Below are 23,916 nucleotides of genomic sequence, written 5' to 3' on the forward strand. Positions count from 1 at the left end.
ATGTATTTTATCTATTCTTCTTTTAATATAATTTATTGTAAACCGTTGAGATAGAATTTTTCTGTGCAACAGTATAGAAAACTGTATAAATAAATAAATAAAAATTACTATATAATATACAAATAAATATAGAGAACACTCATGTAGTAAGATATCCAAGTGAAACTCTACTAAATATTTTTTTTATTTTTTAATCAGTCTAATAAACATTTATTCATAAAATTTTATAGAATTGCTGATCAACAATTAAATGTACAAATCCAATACATCTAAAAGCCATTAATGGATGAAACAGGGGCCTTGGTCAAGGAATGAATGGCCCTTGCAGTGCAACTTTCTTGACCCCATTTTGGGTGACCTGCCTTCCGATTCCCAAAGGAACTGATTTATTCCTCAGCATAGAAGTCATTTGGGATGTGAATCGTTTTTTGACGATTTAAAATATCGTCCGATATATTTTAAATCGTCAAAAATCGTTAGAGGCGATATTTAATAGGAATTCCCCCGATTTATCGTCAAAAATCGTAAATCGGGGGAAGGGGGAGGGGAATGGGGAGGGCGGGAAAACCGGCACACTAAAACAACCCTAAAACCCACCCCGACCCTTTAAAATAAATCCCCCACCCTCCCGAACCCCCCCAAAATGCCTTAAATTACCTGGGGTCCAGTGGGGGGGTCCAGGTGTGATCTTTTACTCTCGGCCCTCCGGTGCGTTGTAGAAATGGCGCTGGCGCTACCTTTGCCCTGTCATATGACAGGGCAAACGTATGGCCGGCGTCATTTTGTACGGCAAAACGATTCGAGTGCAAGAGGTCGCTCCCGGACCCCCGCTGGACTTTTGGCAAGTCTTGTGGGGGTCAGGAGGCCCCCCCAAGCTGGCCAACAGTCCCTGGGGGTCCAGCGGGGGTCCGGGAGCGATCTCCTACGCTCCTGACATCGGGGCTGTTAGCGCGATTTGCGGAATTATCTCCTGTGGTAACTCCTTGGAAAATGACCCCCATGGTAACACCCCTTTTTGGTATCGCATGCGATACCGTGCGATATTGGAAAATGAGGCCCTAAGTCACAAGTACCTGGCAAGTACCCAAACATTAAGGGATAGATTTTATAAATCTACGCACGAGCGTACTTTTGTTCGCGTACCAGGCACAAACAAAATCCGGGGTTGGCGCGTGCAAGGGGGTGCACATTTGTGCACCTTGCGCACGCCGAGCCCTGCGCGCACTGCCCGTTCCCTCCACCCCCCGCACTTTCCCCTCCCTTCCCCTACCTAACCCCCCCCCCCCCCAGCCCTTTCTAAAAACCCCCCTACCTTTATTCGAAATGTTACGCCTGCCTCCGGGCAGTAGTAACTTACGCGCACTGGCTGTCTGCTGGCAAGGCAGGCCCCGACACAGTGGCTGTGGCGGGGCACTCGGCCACGCCCCCGGACCGCCCACACACCCCCAAACATGCCCCCAACTGCCCCTTTTTGCAAAATAGGCTCGGCGCACGCAGGGGCGTTTTAAAAGGGTTACACGCGTACCTTATGCACGTAACCCTTTTAAAATCCGGCCCTAAATGAATACATCCCAAGCTACTAATCCTTATTGATTAATAGCAGTTTATGGACTTCTGCTCTAGAAACTTATCCAAACCTTTTTTAAACCCAGCTTCACTAACTGCCATAATCAAATCCCCTGGCAATGAATTCCAGAGCTTAATTATGCATTGAGTGAATGCCTCTGAAAGAGAAATTCTAGCTAAAATTAATGGCATCAACAATTTTTAATCTTTGATAGCATTTATGGCAGAGAGATACTAGTGAGTTCAGAATATCATAAATATAACTTTAGAGTACTTCTTAGGCACTATTTTTTTCAGATGACATCACTAGTGCAAGGATATCTTTGTAACAGATATGTTGTCTGTCAGTTTTAGAATTATTGCGAGAGAGACGGTGTGATAGCAGTGCTTATCTATAGTGCTGTCATCAGATTCTGCCTTGGAGGCAGAAATAGTGTGAAAAACACTTTAGAAACTGAAGGAACATTGTTAGGCACCCAGAAATGAGTGATACTTGTGTGAGTGGAAGTGTTTAAATATTTTTTAAAAGTTGTAAAGATGGAAAAAAGTAAGCAGCAGAGTAGTCTTAAATATAATCATTATAGCTGGTCTGCAGAAAATAGTTGCCAGCTTTTACAGAGAAGTGTTAAATGGTTGAAAGTCTAAAAAGAAGAATAAATTGTTGTGCAGCTTATTATTTCCAGTTACAAACCAGAACCATACTAACTTATTTTATTGAAAGAAAAAGATTTCCTCATAAAAGGGAACGTTTTTGTTTCATTTTAAGATTCCTCTCAGAATGTGTCAGACTTATTGTTAACAACCTGTTTGCACAGTCAGTATCAGCTTGTTGGCTTATCTAATATAAATGACTAAAGAAAATTAAGTTCAGAAGGCATACATTCCAACAGTAAATTTTAAAAGGAGCACTGAAGAGGATGACATAGAGAATCCAGGACACAATACAAAGGAAAGGAGAATCCATTTTCATCTTGAACACTCACACATAATCTTCAAAAAACATTCTCAACTGCATACTGAATGGTGTGAGAAAGACAGAGAGAGAGAGAGAGAGAGAAAGTGTGAGATACATTACAGGAAAATTGTTCCTTCAATGTTGAAAATTAGGGACACCTAATTTAACTTTTATTTGAATTAGTTAGAACCACAATTCCAACAAGACTTCAGGACAATAATAAGGGAACATTTAGAGGTGTAAAGATCTACCATACCAGAGTAGATGGTATCTCTCCTATTATGTTAATTAAAGTACAGGATAATAGATCATAAGAATTAGAGAGGGAGAAAGAGTCAGGATGAACATCACATTTGGGAGATTGGAAGGAGAGGTGATGGTGGTCCTCAGCCACTCAAGCAGCACATACCAGCAGCAAAACACCAGCTATACACACTAACAGCAGTGAGGAGGTGAGCCAGCACTCACTCGCTACACTCACCAGCCACGAACGCAAGCTCCATGTTCATTAAAACAACAGCTAAGTACACAGAAACTAGTGAAAGACAGAAGAGAGAAATACAGATTCAGAGACAGAGAAAGAGGAAACTGAGAGGAAAATGGACTAAAACAAACACAAAAGAAAAGGATAAAGACAGAGATAGACAATAACATAACACATACTTATCTTCTATTCCTTTCAGCAAAATCCAGTAATATCTACAAAAGAAAGTTTACAGAAAGAATCAAATTATTTTACAACTTTTAGCAGGTTACATTATTGTAATTGCACAGACCTAGTAAAAAAAAAAAAAAGATAAAACAAAAACTATATTTATTTATTTATTTATTTATTTTGAATTCTTATATACCGACATTCCTGTAAAGTATACAGATCATACCGGTTTACAGTGTAACAGAACTGTCGCGGCGGGGCGATTACAAGGAACATAAAACATTAGCAAATCTATCTATCTGATAGCTCATTCTTCCAGGTTGAAGAACCAGTTCTGAGTAAATTCTAAGACTTATAAGAAAGTAAAGTCCTCAAAAACTCATGCTTCAATAAATTGGTTAGTCTATCAGGTGCCTTCCACCTCTTGTTATAAGAAAGTAAAGAGTTCTTTATCAATTTAAAATTGTCTCCTTGATATTATAAATACATGCTATTTATTTACTAACAGTTGTCTGTGTTTATCACATTTGGTTGAGGAAATACTTTTTTTTTTGCAGTTGTAACAATCTACCTTGATTTTATCTGATTTATTGAATCCATGCCTTCTTTCTTAACCCCAGGGAGACTTTTCAGGAGACTTGGTAGGAAGGAGAACATTTTGTAACTGCCACCCTTGTGCATAACATCTAGTGAGCAGTGACTCGACCTATATAACATTAGAAACCCTACTTGCCATCCTTAGCCACTGTTAGCAGGCGGGTCACTGCCCACAGAGGAGTCAGGTTAGACATAGTTTAATTGTGAAGCCGAAATCCATGGAAGTAAAGACAAACTCAATATAAAATTTGAATACCAAACTCGGGTCTCCATGTATTACTGAATTAGTATTACATAATCAGATCTCAGGATGCACTGCAGATAGGTTACAGATGCATTAAGGCTTAGGTATGGATTTTAGTCTTATTTATTACTTACTGCAGCAGGATGGAAGATTTTCAGAGTCTGAGCCTTCCAATGCTAAAGATCCTGCTTATCATTCAGATGCATTCTTCTTTCCCTGCTTTTGCTGCTTCCATTGTTATATATGAGCCAGCACTTAACATGATCCGAGCAGCATTTCAAAAGTTCACATGGCAATTACTAGTATCCCATCATGTCTACATTGTGCTTCTCTCCTGTAAGCTTTTTTTTTTTTCTCAGAGTAATTAATAGCCCGTGCAGCTTCATGGAAGAGCTGGAGTCACCCGAGCAGAACTATGACGATGCCACTTGTGACACTGTGCTGTGGTTTCAGCCTTGCTAATTATAAAGTGGTTCCCTGCATGTGGACTCAAAATCTTTCTTGCCCAAAATAGCTCCCACTAAATGACAATAATTACAAAAGTTTGGAAGCCAATTAAAACATCCACAGTCAAGCAGGGAGCCACTTAACTATCTAACACACAAAGTCCTTGTGCAGCATGTGTCACAAACTGACATCACATTTGTGACAGGAGGGTTGCTCCTGGGGGGCAAATGGAAAAACTTTGAAAAGTGGAGCCTGGAAAACATTTCTTTTCACTTTATACCTGGTGAGTAAAGTACTGTTGTACCTTAACACATATTTCAAATTGTTGGCAGAGCACTCTTCTACAGCTGAAGCTGTGGGATATACCATATAAAAGCACTTCTGAAATCATAGTCTGTGAGTAATCAAAGCTCCTTCTAGAACCTTTTGTCTAAAGACTGATTGAGCAAGGGTCTATAAACTAGTGAATTATTTCCTGCTTGGGATGGGTTTATAATAGGGGCAAATTTTCTGCCTCCACAGAGCGGTAAACCAACAAGCTACATTATGGCTGGATCGATTGGAGTGAATTTCAGACACAATCTAGGCTACCTATTGCTGAATATCCTGTTGAATCTAGCCTGTGATATCATCATGCCTAGGAACTTATGAGTTGTCACTCTGAGATTGCTGTTAATTAACAAGGGGGGTAAATTATATGTTTCAGCTTTCTCTCTTCCACCACCACCCTGAGAGGTGAGGATCATCTTGCTGGTGGCTGAAAGGAATCAGTAAGTTTTTGCTTGGGAAATTTTCTTTTTTAAAAGTATTGGGGCGAAGTTAATTATCTGGGAATATTATTTAGTGTGTTTGTGCTTTTAATAGTCAGTAAGGCAGCGAATCAACAGAAATTAGACTGTATTTTTAAATAGTCAGTAAGGCAGCTAATAAGCAGTAGTTAGTGTGTTTATTTTTAATAGTCTGTAAGGCAGCTAATAAGCAGAAGTTAGAGTGTTTGTATATCGGTTTATCATGTTTGTATATTGGTTTGTATATTGGTTTACATTCAACATGCACCACTCATGTTGAATGTAAACTGATGTAATATGTAAAATCGAACACCAGTATAGAAAAAAAAACAGATAAATAAATAAATAAATAAATTAAAATGAAACAAAAAAAAAATAGTCAGTCAGTAAGGCAGCTAATAAGCAGAAGTTAGAGTGTTTGTATATCGGTTTATCATGTTTGTATATCGGTTTGTATATTGGTTTACATTCAACATGCACCACTCATGTTGAATGTAAACTGATGTAATATGTAAAATCGAACACCAGTATAGAAAAAAAACCCAAATAAATAAATTAATTAATTAATTAAAATGAAACAAAAAAAAATAGTCAGTCAGTAAGGCAGCTAATAAGCAGAAGTTAGAGTGTTTGTATATCGGTTTATCATGTTTGTATATCGGTTTGTATATTGGTTTACATTCAACATGCACCACTCATGTTGAATGTAAACTGATGTAATATGTAAAATCGAACACCAGTATAGAAAAAAAAACAAATAAATAAATAAATAAATAAATTAAAATGAAACAAAAAAAAATAGCCAGAAGCTAGAAATAAGCTAGGAGCAGTGTATACCTAAGTAAAAAGGTTGAAATGTTCAGTGCAGTTACTCACCTTGGAAAAGTGTTAAGGTAGTGTGATTTGGTTTGATTAGGTACCAACATTTGTTAATCAAGAGAGTAGTGAGTCACTCTGGCTGACTAACTGTATTCCACACATTAAGAAAGGTGGAAAGAAGGCAAAATGATTACTGGCATGGTTAAAAGGGGAGGTGAAAGAAACTATTTTAGCCAAAAGATCTTCATTCAAAAATTGGAAGAAGGATCCGAAAGAAGAAAATAGGATAATGCATAAGCGTTGGCAAGTTAAATATAAGACATTGATAACACAGGCTAAGAGAGAATTTGAAAACAAGTTGGCCGAGGGGTTAAAGGGTCACTTAGAGAAGATAAAGTCTTCGCAGAAAGATTAAATGATTTCTTTGCTTTGGTGTTTACTGAAGAGGATGTTGGGGAGGTAATGATTCAAATGGACTGAACCAAATCACGGTGAACCTAGAAGATGTGGTAGGCCTGATTGACCAGCTGAAGAGTAGTAAATCACCTGAACCAGATGGTATACACCCCAGGGTTCTGAAGGAACTAAAAAATGAAATTTCAGACCTATTAATAAAAATTTGTAACCTATCATTAAAATCATCCATTGTACCTGAAGACTGGAGGGTGGCTAATGTAACCCCAATATTTAAAAAGGGCTCCAGGGGCGATCCGGGAAACTACAGACCATTTAGCCTGACTTCAGTGACAGGAAAAATAGTTGAAAGTGTTCTAAATATCAAAATCACAGAACATATAGAAAGACATGGTTTAATGGAACAAAGTCAGCATGGCTTTACCCAAGGCAAGTTTTGCCTCACAAATCTGCTTCACTTTTTTGAAGGAGTTAAACATGTAGATAAATTTGAACCAGTAGATGTAGTGTATTTGGATTTTTAGAAGGTGTTTGACAAAGTTCCTCATGAGAGGCTTCTAGGAAAAGTAAAAAGTCATGGGTTAGGTACTTTTCAATATATTTATAAATGATCTGGAAAGAAATACGACGAGTGAGATAATCAAATTTGCAGATGATACAAAATTGTTCAGAGTAGTTAAATCACAAGCAGATTGTGATAAATTGCAGGAAGATCTTGTGAGACTGGAAAATTGGGCATCCAAATGGCAGATGAAATTTAATGTGGATAAGTGCAAGGTGATGCATATAGGAAAAAATAACCCATGCTATAGTTACACAATGAGCCTCATTTTCCATCCGGATCGCACGCAATAAGGGACGTTTCGCACGTGAAAAGTCCCTTATCGCATGCGATACCAAAATGGGGGCGGGGTCGGCCCCGGAAGAGGAGGAGTTGAGGTGTCACCGGGGCCGACTCCGCGAAGACGCCGCGGACGATGAAAAGGTAAGGCCCTTTTCACGTCCGAGTTCATGCCCAATAGCTACACCTTCTATGGTGGTGCTATTGGGTGCGAAACCGGCAGCGATCGCACTGTGACGGTGCGATCGCTACCGGCTAGTGCAGGCCCGCTCCCCGTTTCGGCCCCCCGCCCCTCATTCCCTAAAGTATCGCAGGCCTGCAATACTTTAGAAAATGAGGCCCAATGTTAGGTTCCATATTAGGAGCTACCAGCCAAGAAAGAGATGTAGGCGTCATAGTGGATAACACATTGAAATCATCGGTTCAGTGTGCTGCGGCAGTCAAAAAAGCAAACAGAATGTTGGGAATTATTAGAAAGGAATGGTGAATAAAACGGAAAATGTCATAATGCCTCTGTATCGTTCCATGGTGAGTACCTTGAATAGTGTGTACAATTCTGGTCACCACATCTCAAAAAAGATAAAGCTGCAATGGAGAAGGTACAGAGAAGGGCGACCAAAATGATCAAGGGAATGTAACAACTCCCCTATGAGGAACGACTAAAGAGGTTAGGACTTTTCAGCTTGGAGAAGAGACGGCTGAGGGGGAATATAATAGAGGTGTTTAAAATCATGAGAGGTCTAGAACGGGTAAATGTGAATCGGTTATTTACTCTTTCGGATAGTAGAAGGACTAGGGGGCACTCCATGAAGTTAGCATGTGGCATATTTAAAACTAATCAGCGAAAGTTCATTTTCACTCAACGCACAATTAAGCTCTGGAATTTGTTGCCGGAGGATGTGTTTAGTGCAGTTAGTGTATTTGTGTTTAAAAAAGGATTGGATAAGTTCTTGGAGGAGAAGTCCATTACCTGTTATTAATTAAGTTGACTTGGAAAATGGCCACTGCTATTACTAGCAACAGTAACATGGAATATACTTAGCTTTTGGGTACTTGCCAGGTTCTTATGGCCTGGATTGGCCACTGTTGGAAACAGGATGCTGGGCTTGATGGACCCTTGGTCTGACCCAGTATGGCATGTTCTTATGTTCTCCCACAGCCACCACTTTTCCCCCCTAGGCATAATCCCAGCATTCTCTTCCTTTCTTCCTCCCAGAACCCCTGCCCTTTTTCTCCCACTCCCTTTAAGTCACAGCTCTTTGACATTGCTCCTTCATTCTAGCTGTTACGATTCTGCTTGCGGGCCTAGCCACAAGCAGCCTCTCACCTTTCCAGTCACTTGCCTGCTTCCCGAGGCCATTGTCCTGCGGCTTGGGCTGCCATCTTCCCCTCGCGGCCTGGAGGCCGCTACCATCACCACCGCTGTCTGCTGCAGGGAGCCTTGCCACCGTGCCTCCTTGCGGCCCGGAGGCTGCGGACGTTCTCCTTCTACTCGTGCGGCCTGGAGGCCACCGACACCATTTTTCTGCCTCTGCGGCATGGAGCTGCTCTCGCCTGGGCCCTCCCGTGGCAGGGAGTGCCGCCTCCAGCTTTTCCTTTTGCGGCAAGGAGTGCCACCATTGTTGCTCCTCTTCACGGCCCGGAGGCCACCGACGCCATCTCCTCCCCTGTAGGGGAAGTCTCTGCGTCCTGTCTTCCTTCTTCGTGGCAGGAGCCGCCTTCATCGCCTCAGGCCTGCTTCCCTGCTGCACAGCATGGCTGCTGTTCCTGGTCCTGCCTCCTTAGGTGCGGGGACATGCCTCTTCTCAGGATTTAAAGGGCCAGTCCTCCTGGCTCCTCCTCATGATGTCATCTTGGGAGTTCCTCCTCAGACCTACAAAAGGGCTCAGTCTTCAGTTCCTCTTCGCCTTTGCAAGGAGTCAGTTCTGGAGTTGGACTGCTCCTGGATCCTCCTTTCCAGCTCTTAGGTCCAGGAGTCTCCGATAATGTCCTCCTCCGCTTCTTCAAGACACTGTTCTTCGTGGCAATTCCTTTGTCTTCCTTTGTGGTTCCTGATCCTTTGTCTCATCTTCATTCCATGTTTGGTCTCTCGCTGGATCCTAAGTCCTTGTCTTCAGATGTCTTTGTCGTCTGACCCTCCTGATGTCTTCACCTTCAGATCTTCCTGAAGTCCTCATCTTCTGATATCCTGTCCTTCCAGAAGTCCGTCATCCTGTTGTTCTGCCTCTCGGAGCCTCCTTGCTGCTCTTGGCTGGGTGACCTGGGTGTCCAAAGTCCAGATGTCCAGATGTCTCAGATGTCTTGTTCTTCAGTTCACTCGACACCTTCCGGAATGCTCTTGACTGAGTATCTTAGGGGTTGAAGCCCAGATATCCTGATGTGCCTGATGTCATTGTGTCAAGTTGTCTTCGTTTTCAGAATCCTTTGACGTTTCAGACTTCAGTCCTTTTCACTGTCAAGCGTTCAGACCCTTTTGGCTCCTACGTTTAAGAAGCCTTCTGACTCTTTGGCACCCTCATCAGGGTAGCCTCCTTCTCGGATGTCATGGTTCTGGAGCTACCTCCTAGTAGCCATCCTCTGATGTGTCCTCCACGCCGGGTCAGAAGTTTCATCTTCCTTCGATTGACCTGTCAGGTGCGTCAAAGCTCAGTCTAGGATGGATGCTGCTATGAGTCATGGCCAGATACCTTCATTCTGAGTTTTAACTCTTCTGTTGTCTTTCCACTCAGCAAGTGTCTTCATCAGTGTCCCTGATGTTCTTCTCTTCAGCCTTGCCTCATCCTTATCAAGTCCTTGTCGGATCCTTGTCTTCAAGTCCTCGTCTGATCCTCGTCTTCAAGTATCGTCTGATCGTCTTCAGTCTTCGTCTCAACTTGTTCCAGTTCCATCATCTGCCCTCGACCTCTGTCCATTCTGGCGCATTTGCCATTCCCGTAAGGTGGGTATGAAAGGGCTAACAAGTGGCCGGAAGGCTACCCCAGAGACCAGCATTGCATTGTTGGATCTCTATTGATGCGTCAGGTTCGGCGAAGGTGTGAGTCCCTGGTCTTCTGCCTGTCTGCTTATGCTGGAATACGTCTCACCTGCCTCGGCACTTCTAAGGAGCTCCTCTCTGTAGTCGTGTCGTGGTCCAAAGGCATACCACTCTCCCCGAAAGTAGGATTTCTCCCTAGCGCTCCTGCAACACTAGCCTCAGCTAAGTGAGTCCCAAGTCCTGGAATCATAGCTGTTGACTTGCATTTTGTGTGTTGCAGCTCCTCTCCAGTTTCTCCCTGCATTCTGCCTGCAGTATCTGCTCCAAGCTCACCCCACTTCTCCTGTACCCTACAGGCTTACTAAGGAAGGGGAGTGGCTGGAGCTATAAATAGAGAGGCCTGGAGTATTTCAGTGTTTTCCCCGGAGACCCCGCAATTGATGCAAATTCCTTGAGTCTCCAGGCAAAATCTGGAGAGGTATGGTTATCCTAGCCAGGTGGATTGTGACTTTTATCCACGCGGACAGGACAGCCATGGGACTTAGCTAGTGAGTGCAGATTTTTGCCCCTTTCCATCTCTCCTCCCACCCCTTTGACTTAGCTCTGCCCAGTTGTGATCTGTTAAATATAACTGCTTGTTGAGTGATGGAACATTTTCAAGACAGAGATCTGGCTGCCTAAATTACTGGTTAAGTGGGTAGAACCCCTTTTGAAAACTGCCCTGTAAACTCAGCTGTAGCCTTGTTAAGAAATACCATGTGGGCATACCTGGGAACTTTTGGCTTCCAGTCACCCTGAGATTACCATGGATTAGCGGGGAGGGAACAGGGGGAGGGCAACTGCACAGTGGGACCAGATGCTCACAAATTTGCTCTCATAAACACTCTTACATGTTCACTAGAGATGTGAATTGTGTGATCGATCGTCTTAACGATCGATTTTAGCTGGGGGGGGGGGGGAATCTGATCGTCGCGGTTTTGTTTTTTTAAAAATCGTTTAAATCGGGGGAGGGCGGGAAAACCAGCACACTAAAACAACCCTAAAACCCACCCCGACCCTTTAAAATAAATCCCCCACCCTCCCGAACCCCCCCAAAATGTTTTAAATTACCTGGAGTCCAGTGGGGGGTTCCCGGTGTGATCTTCCACTCTCGGGCCACGGCTGCGTTAATAGAAATGGCGCCGGCACTACCTTTGCCCTGTCATATAACAGGGCAAAGGTAGCGCCGGCGCCATTTTGGTTCCTGTCCCCTGATGTCACGAGCGCAGGAGATCGCTCCCGGACCCCCGCTGGACCCCCAGGGACTTTTGGCCAGCTTGGGGGGGCCTCCTGACCCCCACAAGACTTGCCAAAAGTCCAGCGGGGGTCCGGGAGCGACCTCCTGCACTCGTTGCCATATTGCAAAATGGCGCCGGCCGTATGGCCGTATTGCCGTATTGCAAAATGGCGCCTGCCATACGGCCATATGGCTGGCGCCATTTTGCAATATGGCAATACGGCCATACGGCCGGCGCCATTTTGCAATACAGCAACGAGTGCAGGAGGTCGCTCCCGGACCACCGCTGGACTTTTGGCAAGTCTTGTGGGGGTCAGGAGGCCCCCCCAAGCTGGCCAAAAGTCCCTGGGGGCAGGAGCGATCTCCTGCACTCGTGACGTCGGGGGACAGGAACCAAAATGGCACCAGCGCTACCTTTGCCCTGTCATATGACAGGGCAAAAGTAGCGCCGGCGCCATTTCTATTAACGCAGCCGTCTCTCCCGCTTCATACCCACTCACTTTCACACCCATGCTCACTTGCACTCAGCTCTCTCCTACTCACCTACGTACACTCTCAGATCTCTTCCTATACAAATACATACTCACTCACTCTCACAGACATGCTCATTCATTCTCTTTCCCCCCTCCCCTTTCAAAACACACTAGCAACAGCAGACTCTAACTTGGGCTCCTGGAGCAGCAGCAGCCTCTTCCTTCTCCTCCTATGCTGCAGAAGTGGACATTGTCTGTTTCTTACTCCTCATTTGATGCACGGGCAGGAAATCGCAATGTCAATTGGCCGAGGCAAACAGGATGGGGCGGGCAAGTGGCTGGATACAGGAAACAGGCTGTGCAGGAGCAGGTGGTGTCATGAGGAAGCAAAATTAAGAGTTAAAAAGCTCCGGAGATGGTAGAAATCACTGTCGAGTTTCTCCTTTTTCAGCGCGCAAGACCAATGACGTTCCTTTCTTCTTTCCGGGTCCAAGCAGATTGGTTTTGCTGCAGCACCCAGAGATTTCCAGTATTGGCCCGGAGACCCAGTAATTCTTTTAGAATTCCAGAGTTTCCAGGCCAAATCCGGAGAGTTCCCAGATATGCATTTGGGCCACAACTCTATAGCTCATTGTATGGCACATATGAGCAAATAATTCAAAAAACATTCACTCAAGAGAAAGAAAAACGCATGCATGAGTTAAGGATTTCTAAATCGCAGCATCAAACAGAACATTTGCTTAAAAGCTGCTCAGAAGCTATTTTCAGACGTTAGATAGGATCTATCCATACCTGTTAGCAGGGCCAGATTACCCATCAAGTATAGTAGGCACATGCCTAGCAGGTGCTCCTTTGCTCAGGGGGTCTCAGCTCAGGCTGGGCAGCCCACTGTCAGATGGAGTGCTAAGGCTCAGCTGACTAAACGTTGCATCAGAGAGAAGGCCGTCTGAACAGAGGCACCCTTTCATTATGACAGAGAAAGAGAGAGAGCGTACCCATATGATATGTAAATCTGGCCCCTGCCTATTAAGAAAACAAATTCACCAGAGAAAATTAACATACTGGAGTACAAGAGAGAATTAAATAGATATGAATTTTACATTTTTTTATTTTTTTTTACCAGTGGACAAAGATGGTCACTCTTCTACTGTAGCTGCAGGTGCACAGGTGAGTGGTTATTGCGGCATAAACATATGCTGCCCTGTGTTAGGCTTTACAATGCATACAGTATATGTGTCCAGTGGTAATCTTCTAATAAATAAATAAAAAATAATGGGTCGGGGTCAGCAGCAGCCTTCACTTCCTACTCTAACTGCAATGGGAAAAGGCAGCAAGATTAAAAAGGTTCCAGGTCAGTGAGCTGGCCAGACGTGGCAGAATGGTTACTGTTGCAAGAATGTTCTTGTTTTCTAGGTAATGGAATACACAGGTACTATAATATGTCAGATGATTAAGTATTACAAATTTAGTTAATGCCTGCTTGGAATGCTTTGTGGAAATGGAAGCTGGTCTAAAACACTAATTTGACATACTTTAACGACTCTAAAGTGTTTTGTATTTAACTTCACTGCTCTGTTGTCTTGAGGCACGAAGGTGCGTCACTTCGCTGCTAGAAGATTGGATTGGCGCCATGGTCCAATGAAATTCTGAAGAAGTTCCCTTGAAGCAGGCAATCATGTTACCAAAACACTGGCCCTGGACTCATCTGTTTCTGGACTCATCAAGTTCTTGTTGCTGTGCCCAAATTGGGTCAGTGCGTGTTCATGACAATTTGTTTTCCCTAGTTTTGGATTGAAATGTTGGTTTCGATTAGACTTGGGGTTGGACTATGAGTGATCTTATTAAACGTTAACCATTTTTTGAGGTGAATGATCATACTTTCTGCATTAATGCTCGTTCAGTGCAGTGCAAGTCGGTACTTCTGTGCAAGCCTTCTTTCTCTTTCTAGATATTTTTAACATTTTTTTGCTGATATACTTTAAAGCCTGCCATTTCATTTCAGAAAAGATTGTCTATATAGGCAAATACCTTATGGCAATGTCTGTTTAATGCACATAATTTTCCTCTGTCAGAAAAACATGATGCTTGTAGGTTGAAGACATGGAGGGAACTTGCACGGTCTTTTTCATTTTGCGGCTGACATTGAAGATGGCGAATAGGCCTTCTCTCCCGCAAAGCAGCCCATTTTCCCTGCTGCTGCTTCCCCTTTCTCCCCTGGGGAAAAAATAAGTTTATGGGTGGTAGTAAGATTGAAGAGAAGAGAGAGAGAGCAGCTTCGTCAGTTTCACACCACAAACACAAAAAGCCTCCTTCTTACCAAAGAACCACTCCGCAGCTCGTGCTTCTTTGCCAGAGGCACAAACTCGTGGATTTGGGAAATTTTCACTCGATGAAAAAGAATGCCTCTGGAAATTTTGCGGAGAACGCCTTTTCACTCTTGTTCTCGTTACCTTGCAGATCCTGACGCCTTTTGCTGAAGCAACTGAAAAGTTAGTGCAAGCTTCATGCCAAGCTATTCTCACTCTGCGCTGTTTGAACATTGTTTTCTGTTTAAATATTTATATCATTTTAATGATTGGCAACATTTTTGGGACACTGACTAAAAAGTTAATGTGAGAGCATGCTGTAAAGTATAAGCCATGCCTTCAAAACTGGGAGGTCCTTGACACATGGCGATTAAAATGTCTTCTTTCACTACCATTGATATCCTTAAAACATCACCTCATCATGCCATCAGCCTCTTCTTTGGGCCTCTGCTGTGATTAGACTGACCTCCCAGGCTGAAGTGCACTGCACTGTACATCTAATTGGACTGCAGTTACAAGGGCCTGTCAGTTCAGCTTCTTGAATCTCCTCCAGAAGGTTGCCGCTCAAGCAATACAAACAAGCAACATGTTCGCCTGCAAGCAGCACAGCAGGGCAACATGCAAATGTTTTCTTTCTGCCAAAAATGATTTTGTAGACAATCTGCCACAGCATTGAACAGTAGAAATGTGGTACAATAGAACCGGATTGTAATGAATGTCTTGACCTACAGCTGTGATTTTTTTTTTTCCTAAAACCAGTTTTGGACTATTCAAAGGACCAAACACCCTGTTCGAATGTATTCATTGCAATTTATTCTAAAGTGAACAATTGCAGACTAATACAAGTTATCTTAAAGGAAATATGACTTTTAATTGAGCTTCCATATCTATTCTGAAGTCAAATTATTTATAGTTTGCATTGCAGCACGGAAGAAGAAATATGTAAATCATTACAAACTAGGTTTAAATCTGATCCCAGAAAGCTGTGGAAAATCCTACAAGTTCGTCATATGGATCCAACATGCTTTTATGAGAAAAAAATATCCAAGGCAGGTCACCGCAACCTCGGCCTAAGCTCTATGCAAGGCTGCGTTTTGGAGGCCTGGACCCGATGCCTTGGCTTAGGCTAGATGACAGGGCTCTGCCTCGGCTTAAGCCAGGGTCCGGTCCAGAGACCAGGTCCCGATGCCTAGTCCTTGGCCTAAGCCCAGGCCCAAAGCCGAGACCCAGCCTGGAGGCCGGATCCTGATGCCTGTGTCTCTAACTAAACAAGAGCCCAGATCCAGGCCCATCGCCAGGGCCCAGTCTGGAAGCCGGGTCCTGGCACCTGGGCCTTGGCTTAAGTCAGAGCCCAGGCTCAGTCCCAATGCCGGCATTAGCCCAGATGCCGGGTCCCATTGCCTGAGCCTTGGCCCAGGTCCAGGCCCAACACCGGAACCCAGCCAGGAGGACGGGACCTGATGCCGGAGCCTCAGTCCAGGGTCAGGCCCAGGCCCAGAAGCTGGAGCCCAGACCTTATAGGAGTCTTCTTTCTTTTGACTTCTTCAAATGACACTATCTATCTAGTGGGGATGCGATGGAGTAAATTAACTCCGGTGCATGCTCCTCAGCGGAGGGCACCATTTTGCTGTACGGCAGTTAATTGAACTACTGTACAACAAAATGGCACCCTCTGCTGAGGAGGATGCACCGGAGTTAATTTATTCTGGTGCATCCCCAGCAGACGGAATCATTTGAAAAAAGAAAGTAGATAGAAGAAAGAAGACTCCTACGAGGTCTGGGCTCTGGACTCTGGGCCTGGTTCTGACTCTGGGCTGAGGCCCCGGTGTTGGGTCCCATGTGTTTGCACCCAGTCTCCATAAGGGTCATGGCATCAGGTCTGGACCCAGGCTTTGGCCCAAGTTGAGGCCCTGACATTGGACCTGGCCACAGCCCAGGCATTGGGCATGGTCTTTGGAATGGGTTCTGGTATCAGGTCCTAAGCCTGGGCGCTGGCCTAGGTTGAGGTCCAGGTGTTAGGATGCAGCCTTTGGGCTGGATCTTGGTGTTGGGCATCAGGACTCAGGCTTCAGACTGGGCCCCATATTGGTGGGTGCCACTTAGCAGGATAAGTATTTATCTGCTCCCTCAATTGCAGGATAAGTATTTATCTGCTCCCTCGATCGCTGCAAGGTAGGCCTGCGCAGTCGGCGCCCCAGACCCGCCAGGGTAAGGCTACCTTTTCTGCACACCTCCCCCAGCGGGGCTGCCGCCGACCACGAGCCCACAGCTCCGATCAAGCCACTCACCTCGGAGACGCTCGCAGGCAATTCAGCCGGCCTCCGGGAGCCAGCCAATCGCGGCAGCTCCCCCAGCCAGCCAATCAGGAGCAACACAGAGGGGTTTTAAATTTCTTCTCTCTCCGGCACCATTTCCTTTGTGCTCCCTCGATCGCTGCAAGGTAGGCCTGCGCAGTCGGCGCCCCAGACCCGCCGGGGTAAGGCTACCTTTTCTGCACACCTCCCCCAGCGGGGCTGCCGCCGATCACGAGCCCACAGCTCCAATCAAGCCACTCACTCACCTCGGAGACGCTCGCAGGCAATTCAGCCGGCCTCCGGGAGCCAGCCAATCGCGGCAGCTCCCCCAGCCAGCCAATCAGGAGCAACACAGAGGGGTTTTAAATTTCTTCTCTCTCAGGCGCCGCGCGCCGAGCATCGCGCGCCGAAGGAGCACAACAAAGGGGCTGGCCCCTTTGTGCGCCCCTTAGTGCAGCCCTGCAGGGCAGCCCCTAAGCTAGATATCTCATCCTGAATGGTCTCTAGAGTTAGGCCCAGCAGAGCATTTAGCTGCCTATTTAACCAGAGCCCGGATCTCCGGCCGCTATCATTGACCCATAGGCCCATCAACATATCTTCCACACTCTGCAGGCCTACACACTTGACTCCAGTTCCCCACAGGGTTAGGCCCGCGCCGAGACCTCCACGTCCATCAGGATACCGACAACCAAGAGACTCCACCTATTCCTCACTGCCATCTGGCTATCTGCCATCTCTACCTACTACCATGCACTCTCTCACAATTCCCATCATCCACAACCACATGTGGAGAGCACCTAAGCCCCCCACTCCCCCTCACAACCGCCAACAGAGGCTCAGGCCCATACTGCTGACACCCGTCACCCAGCTACTCGGCCTGGCCCTCTTCTTACTCACTCTCGTCAATGCACAATCCATCTCCAAGAAAACTCATATACTCAACGACTTCCTATCCGATGCAAAACCTGACATCTGTGCCATCACAGAAACCTGGTTAAAACCTACCGACACAGTCCTAATAAATCAGCTTCCCATCCAGGCCTACGATATCCTCTCGATTCCCAGACTCAAAAAAAGAGGAGGAGGGCTACTCCTGGCAGCCAAAAAAGGGCTAGGTCTGACATTACAGGCCTCCAATAACCTAGCAAATATCGAATTTGCTCTATTTAACTCTAAACACCTGGCAATCGGATTAATTTACGCTCCTCCTGGACTTCTGAAAGCAGACCCATCCCCAATCATTGAACTAACAGCAAAACATCTAAATTCCGGAAAACCAGCCATCCTGATGGGAGACTTCAATCTTCACGTGGATGTCCAACCTCATTCTTCCAACTGCAAAACCTTTCTCTCCTCTCTTAGCCATATGGGCTTTAGACAAATTGTGAAAGAACCCACCCACAAAGCAGGTCATACATTAGACCTTATCTTCATTAACGAAGGAATTTCACCCTACACCAGCCCAACCTGCCTTCCAGTACCATGGACAGACCACCGAATCATTTCCTCCGTGTTAGAGATCAAGGAGCTTCCTCCACAATCAACACAATCAATTACAATATCCGTCAGGAAACAGTGCTCAGGAGATCGCCTCAGCGAACAGCTGGCCAAGGAACTAGTGCATCTGGACCTCTCTGATGCCAACTCAGCCACGTCATCATGGATCAACATCACCAACAAGGTTGCAGATCAAACGTGCCCCATGACAACAAAATCTCTTAACCCAGACAAAGACAACAGGAAACCTTGGTTCACCCCGGAGCTGAAATCACGTAAACAGGAGCTTAGATGTAAGGAGCACAAATGGCGAAAAAGCCCATCTACAACAACCCTCCTCACCTACAAATCGTGCCTCAACTCATATAGAAACGACATCAACAAAACCAAGAAAGAATTTTTCTCCAAAAAGATACACCATTTCATATTTGACTCAAGAGCCCTATTCTCTTATGTATCAGCCCTCACTAAACCACCCGCACCCGTCATACCAGATGAACAAGCTCTCACCAAAGCTAATGAACTGGCAGACTTCTTTGATAATAAAATCACCACACTCGTAGCCCCCCTCAAGGGGCCATCTCCGCACCCAAACGACTCAATCATCCACAGTTCTCAATCTGTGCACACAACCATTCAACAACCCAACACAACCCCAGCAGCGCTTGACACCTTTGAGCCCACGTCCACCTTAGAAATTGAGAACATCCTTAGGAAGATAAAACCATCCTCCCATCCTTTAGATCACATTCCATCCAATCTGCTGAGATCAATTCCTAGCATCATTGCCAAACCCGTTGCTGACATCATTAACTGCTCTCTCGCCCAAGGCCAAGTCCCTAACCAACTCAAGTTGGCAATGCTCAAGCCGCTCCTCAAAAAACCCAACCTTCCCACCTCAGACCCAGCTAACTTCAGACCCATAGCAAACCTTCCTATGATTTCCAAAATTATGGAGAAAGTTGTTAACAGACAACTTTCAGAATTCCTTGATGAAAACAACATCCTCACCACAAACTAATATGGTTTCCGGAAGACCAGGAACACCGAATCGCTATTAGCCTCATTATCAGACAATATTATCTTTAATCTGGAAAAAGGCCAACCTTGCCTCCTCGCACTTCTGGATCTCTCATCAGCGTTCGACACTGTGAACCACTCGTGCCTCCTTCAGCGTCTAACTGACATCGGCATCACAGGAGCAGCACTCAACTGGTTCAAATCGTTTCTCGAGAACAGATCTTACAAGGTCAAGATAAACAACAAAGAGTCTCACCCCATTGAATCCAAGATGGGGGTACCGCAAGGATCATCTCTTTCACCCACTCTTTTCAATATATATCTTCTCCCACTCTGTCATTTACTTACCAACCTCAAGCTAACACACTTCCTATATGCGGATGACATACAAATTCTCATCCCTATAGCGGATTCTCTACACAAAGCTATGTCATTCTGGAATAATTGCCTCTCAGCAATCAACAACCTACTCGCCAACCTCAACCTGGTGTTAAACACAAACAAGACCGAAATCCTCCTCATAGCTCCTGAAAATTATGCCCCACCCACCTCTCCCACCGCTAGCCAGTGTCCGGATACCTCCATGAACCTCACTTCGCCTTATGTAAGAGACCTGGGTGTACTTCTAGACAACAGACACAGCCTCAACAAATTCATAAATAACACCACAAAAGAATGTTTCTTTAAATTACAAGTATTAAAGAAATTAAAACCACTTCTAGTCTACAGAGACTTCCGCATGGTGCTACAATCCATCATACTCCCGAAACTGGACTACTGCAATTCTCTCCTTCTGGGCCTTCCCGCTTGCACCACCAAACCACTTCAAATGGTCCTGAACGCTACGGCAAGAATTCTCACAAACGCCAAAAAAAGGGATCATATCACCCCTATCCTCCAGCATCTCCATTGGCTACCGGTTAAATACAGGATTCAGTTTAAAACCATAATGATGATACACAAGGCCCTACATAACATCTCTCCTCTCAACTTAACTTTTCAACTCCAGCTACACACCTCCAAGAAATCGACTAGAAGTGCGTACCAGAACAGGCTAATCACCCAGCCGGCAAAATCCTCCCTGAGGAAACGTGCACTATCCACAGCGGGCCCTTCACTCTGGAACTCGCTACCTCCAGACCTTCGCCTTGAACCCTGTCATAATACTTTCAAAAAGAAACTTAAGACTTGGTATTTCACACAAGCATTCCCTGAGAGCTAGGAGCAGGAAGAAGGACAATACAAGCATAGTCGTTATCCCCCAGTTCCCCTTGTACACGAGTTCCACAAGAGTTCATTATTGAAATGTAAATAATCATGTTCTTTTTGTTCTATATAAGTTACACTAAGTTTCCTCCTTGCATCTTCATGTTCTTGTTAATTGTTCAGCAAATAATCGTTAACTGTTAACTGTTTCAATGTAAACCGCCAACGAGGCGACAGTTTTTTTTCCTTGTAAACCGGTGTGATATGTATATTATACAGGAACATTCGGTATATAAAAACCAAAAATAAATAAATAAATAAGTAGATATCTTGGGGGCGAGTAATGGATGAATGAGGCTGGGGCTTCTTATCTAGTTACTTTAACTGGATAAGAGCTGATATTCGGACTTATCCGGTTAAGATAACTGAATAAGTTAGACATGCTTAACAGCAGGTCTGAAGTTAGCCAAATATAACTTACCTGGCTAACTAGAACTTATCCTTATCAGTCATGCTGCTGAATATCCCTTCTAAGTTAGCCAGATAAGTTATATTCGGCTAACTTAGTAGCCAAACACCTTTGAATATTGGGCCCTAAGTGTTTTAGATCAAGTATTGCTAACTCATAGTTCTTTGAAATGGCCCATTGTATACCCTGACCTTTTAAATGGTTCACTCCTGCCTGACTCTTCTCTCTAGTACCAGTAGTGGAGACAAGAAAGATTCCATTTCTCCCAACATAAGTTGCTTTCTTTATAAGATGATGTCCATGTACTGAGTGCTATACTCTTGGCCATCATCTGCCCCCCCCCCCCCCCCCCCCGATGAAGTCTAGCAAAAAGCTGCTTACAGAACAGTTTTTGATACAATATACCCAGCAAAGGGAAGAGAATAAAATGTATCGTGATATATATATTAGTCCCCAAATTATGGGAAAATAACTTATCTTCTCAAAAAGTTTTTTGTGAAAAAACACAGAGAATTTAACATGTTTTTGTATTTATGCTTCCTGCTAAAAACTCAGATTCTTCAGTGGGGAAGGAACGACATAATGAATTAACTCAGTTTATGGGACATAGATAGAAAGATCTGAGGGGGAATGGGATAGTGCTTATTAACTTCAGCAAGGAATGCTGTGCTTTTGATGGATGTAGAAAACAATGCTTCTAAATTTATCATTATCGTTCACTTGGCTCATAACATTGGCAAGCACCAGTGGCAGTCAAGGCTACCATATATCCAGGTCCTGCTCTGACAGAAACACTTCCGAGGGAACAATTAAGGAAAACAGATGGGTACACCAGCGTGTGGAGCAAAGCAAAAGGATCGAAACTCACCCCCTGCAAACATAAAATATTCTCTCTGAGGAATATTGCACAAATTATCTCTATTGATATGTCAACTTCACCCAGAAAGAACAAGGATGCAGTTCCCTCATTTTAACAGAGGCTCTTCTGCATGCGGCTTTCATTCCTACAAAGATCATATAAAAGAGCCAACAGTTTGAGGATTTTGTTTTATACATAGCCCTTTCAAATGAAAACAAACAATGTTGGTCGGAGAGAGAACTGGCTGCCCCTTTAGCCCGTTGACATATCTTTAATGTCACCTTTTGGAATTTATATAAAACGAATGGGAGCAGCTGTCTTTGGCTTTTTAAATGCTCCTTTGCCAGGGAGGTGAGGGTGACCTGCTAAGCTTTGCACAAGGAACAGCTTAACATCCTTTTGCAGCCAGAGGATCAAATAAAACCAAGAGCTCAGCCTGGAAGGTTTCTACCAGCAGATCTTTGTATAGTAGGAAGTAATTAACCCTTTTGAATAACTTCATAGGTTATGATGAAAGACAAGGAACATTATTAAAAATCTGCCATGTTGCATACTGCAGAACATTTTTAAAAAATAGCTTTATTAAATTTCTGCTATATAATGTATTCATGCATTCATTCTTGGATTCACAAGCCTTCCTGAATTAGCTAAGTGAACTTTTACTGATTGTTTCATATATATATCATTATCTACCTTATAAATGGGCTCTGACCGACGGCCCGCAAATGCGCAGTAGAGAGCAGCTCTACCGCGCATGTGCGGGCGAGCACGTCGGTCAGAGCCGTGAGTGCCCGAAAAAAAATAAATGGCGGTGGGGCCGCAGGAGCGGCGGTGAAGGTGAAAAGCTGGAGCGGCGGCGGCCGCGAAGCAGGAGGAGCAGTAGCGAAGACGAGCGGGAGGAGAAGCAGCGGCGCCGCGCGCGCGGGAGTGACAGCCCCCCCCCCCCCCCGATATCTGCCGGCAGGAGCGGGAGGAGAAGTAGCGGCGCCGCGCACGCGGGAGGGACACCCCCCCCCCCCCGAGATCTGCTGGTTGTGGATGATCAGAGAGGGGAGGGGATTGAGAGAGGGGGAGTGACTGAGGAGAGGGAGGGGGAAAGGTGAGAGAGAGAGAGAGGAGGAGAGAGAGGGAGGTTGTGAGAGAGAGGGGGAGGGAGGTGTGAGAGAGGGAGGTGAGAGAGAGGGGGAGGGAGGTGAGAGAGGGGGAGGGAGGTGTGAGAGAGGGAGGTGAGAGAGAGGGGGAGGGAGGTGTGAGAGAGGGGGGAGGGGTGAGAGAGGGAGGGAAGGTGAGAGAGAGAGAGAGGGAGGTGTGAGAGAGGGGGAGGGAGGTGTGAGAGAGAGGGGGAGGGAGGTGTGAGAGAGGGAGGTGAGAGAGAGGGGGAGGGAGGTGTGAGAGAGAGAGAGGGGGGAGGGGGTGAGAGAGAGAGAGGGGGGAGGGGTGAGAGAGAGGGGGTAGGGGGTGAGAGGGAGGGAGGGGGAAGGTGAGAGGGAGGGAGGTGAGAGGGAGGGGGGAGAGAGTGAAGGAGGAGGGAGAATGAGGGGGAGGGAGTGGGAAAGAAACGGACCGAGCCCGTTGTTACGGGCTTAACGGCTAGTATATATATATTTGAGCCTAGTATAGGAGTGGTATATAATTGCATAATTGTGTGCCTTGGTTTTTAGGACGGGGCAGATTTTAACTGAAACCTAAAAGTGTGCAATCCAGACTGCTTTTCTGGGTCTGAGAAAAAAATAAATAAACCCTTTACTTCTAGCCACTGTTTAGGTTGGGGTCGTGTATGGAGCAGTGAAAGACTTTATGGTAGAGAATGTCCTACATTTGTCTGTAGCAGGAAGGAGGATGATAAGTGAGAAATTCAGATCATATATTATCAGACATTTAAACTAGAGAATGAGGGTGGCAGGAGATGGCCAATGATCATGACATGTCACCCCCAAGCAATACAGGAAGTGGGAGGAGAAAATAAAATCAATCAGCTCAAAAAAGCAGAAAAGGTTTCTAGAAAGTGCAACAAATCAAGGGCTAGATTCATTAAGGCTTCTCTCTCATTTTGTGAATCAAGTATCAAGAGAGAAAAATTGGAAAGCTATGACTACAAATGCTAGTACTTTGGGCAATAAAATCCCAGACCTGCAGGCTCTAATGGTGGAGGCAGACTTGGACATTGTTGCTGTCATGGAGACGTGGTTCACAGATTCTCACGCTTGGGATACGGC

The 23,916-nt window shown here is 45.1% G+C and overlaps 1 long non-coding RNA gene across 1 annotated transcript in view; it reads right to left on the reverse strand.

Moving 5' to 3' along the window:
- The window catches only part of LOC115098080, a 28,627-nt gene extending 14,125 nt beyond the window's left edge, over nucleotides 1-14,502 (reverse strand). The window contains exons 1-3 of the long non-coding RNA XR_003858413.1: nucleotides 14,367-14,502; nucleotides 14,078-14,263; nucleotides 3,185-3,220 (exon numbers count right to left, since the gene is read on the reverse strand). This is a non-coding gene — a long non-coding RNA (uncharacterized LOC115098080). The remainder of the gene's footprint in view (nucleotides 1-3,184; nucleotides 3,221-14,077; nucleotides 14,264-14,366) is intronic.
- Between the last annotated feature and the right edge of the window lie 9,414 nt (nucleotides 14,503-23,916).

The sequence above is a fragment of the Rhinatrema bivittatum genome, chromosome 8 (genome assembly GCF_901001135.1).
Source record: "Rhinatrema bivittatum chromosome 8, aRhiBiv1.1, whole genome shotgun sequence".
Lineage (NCBI taxonomy): Eukaryota > Metazoa > Chordata > Amphibia > Gymnophiona > Rhinatrematidae > Rhinatrema > Rhinatrema bivittatum.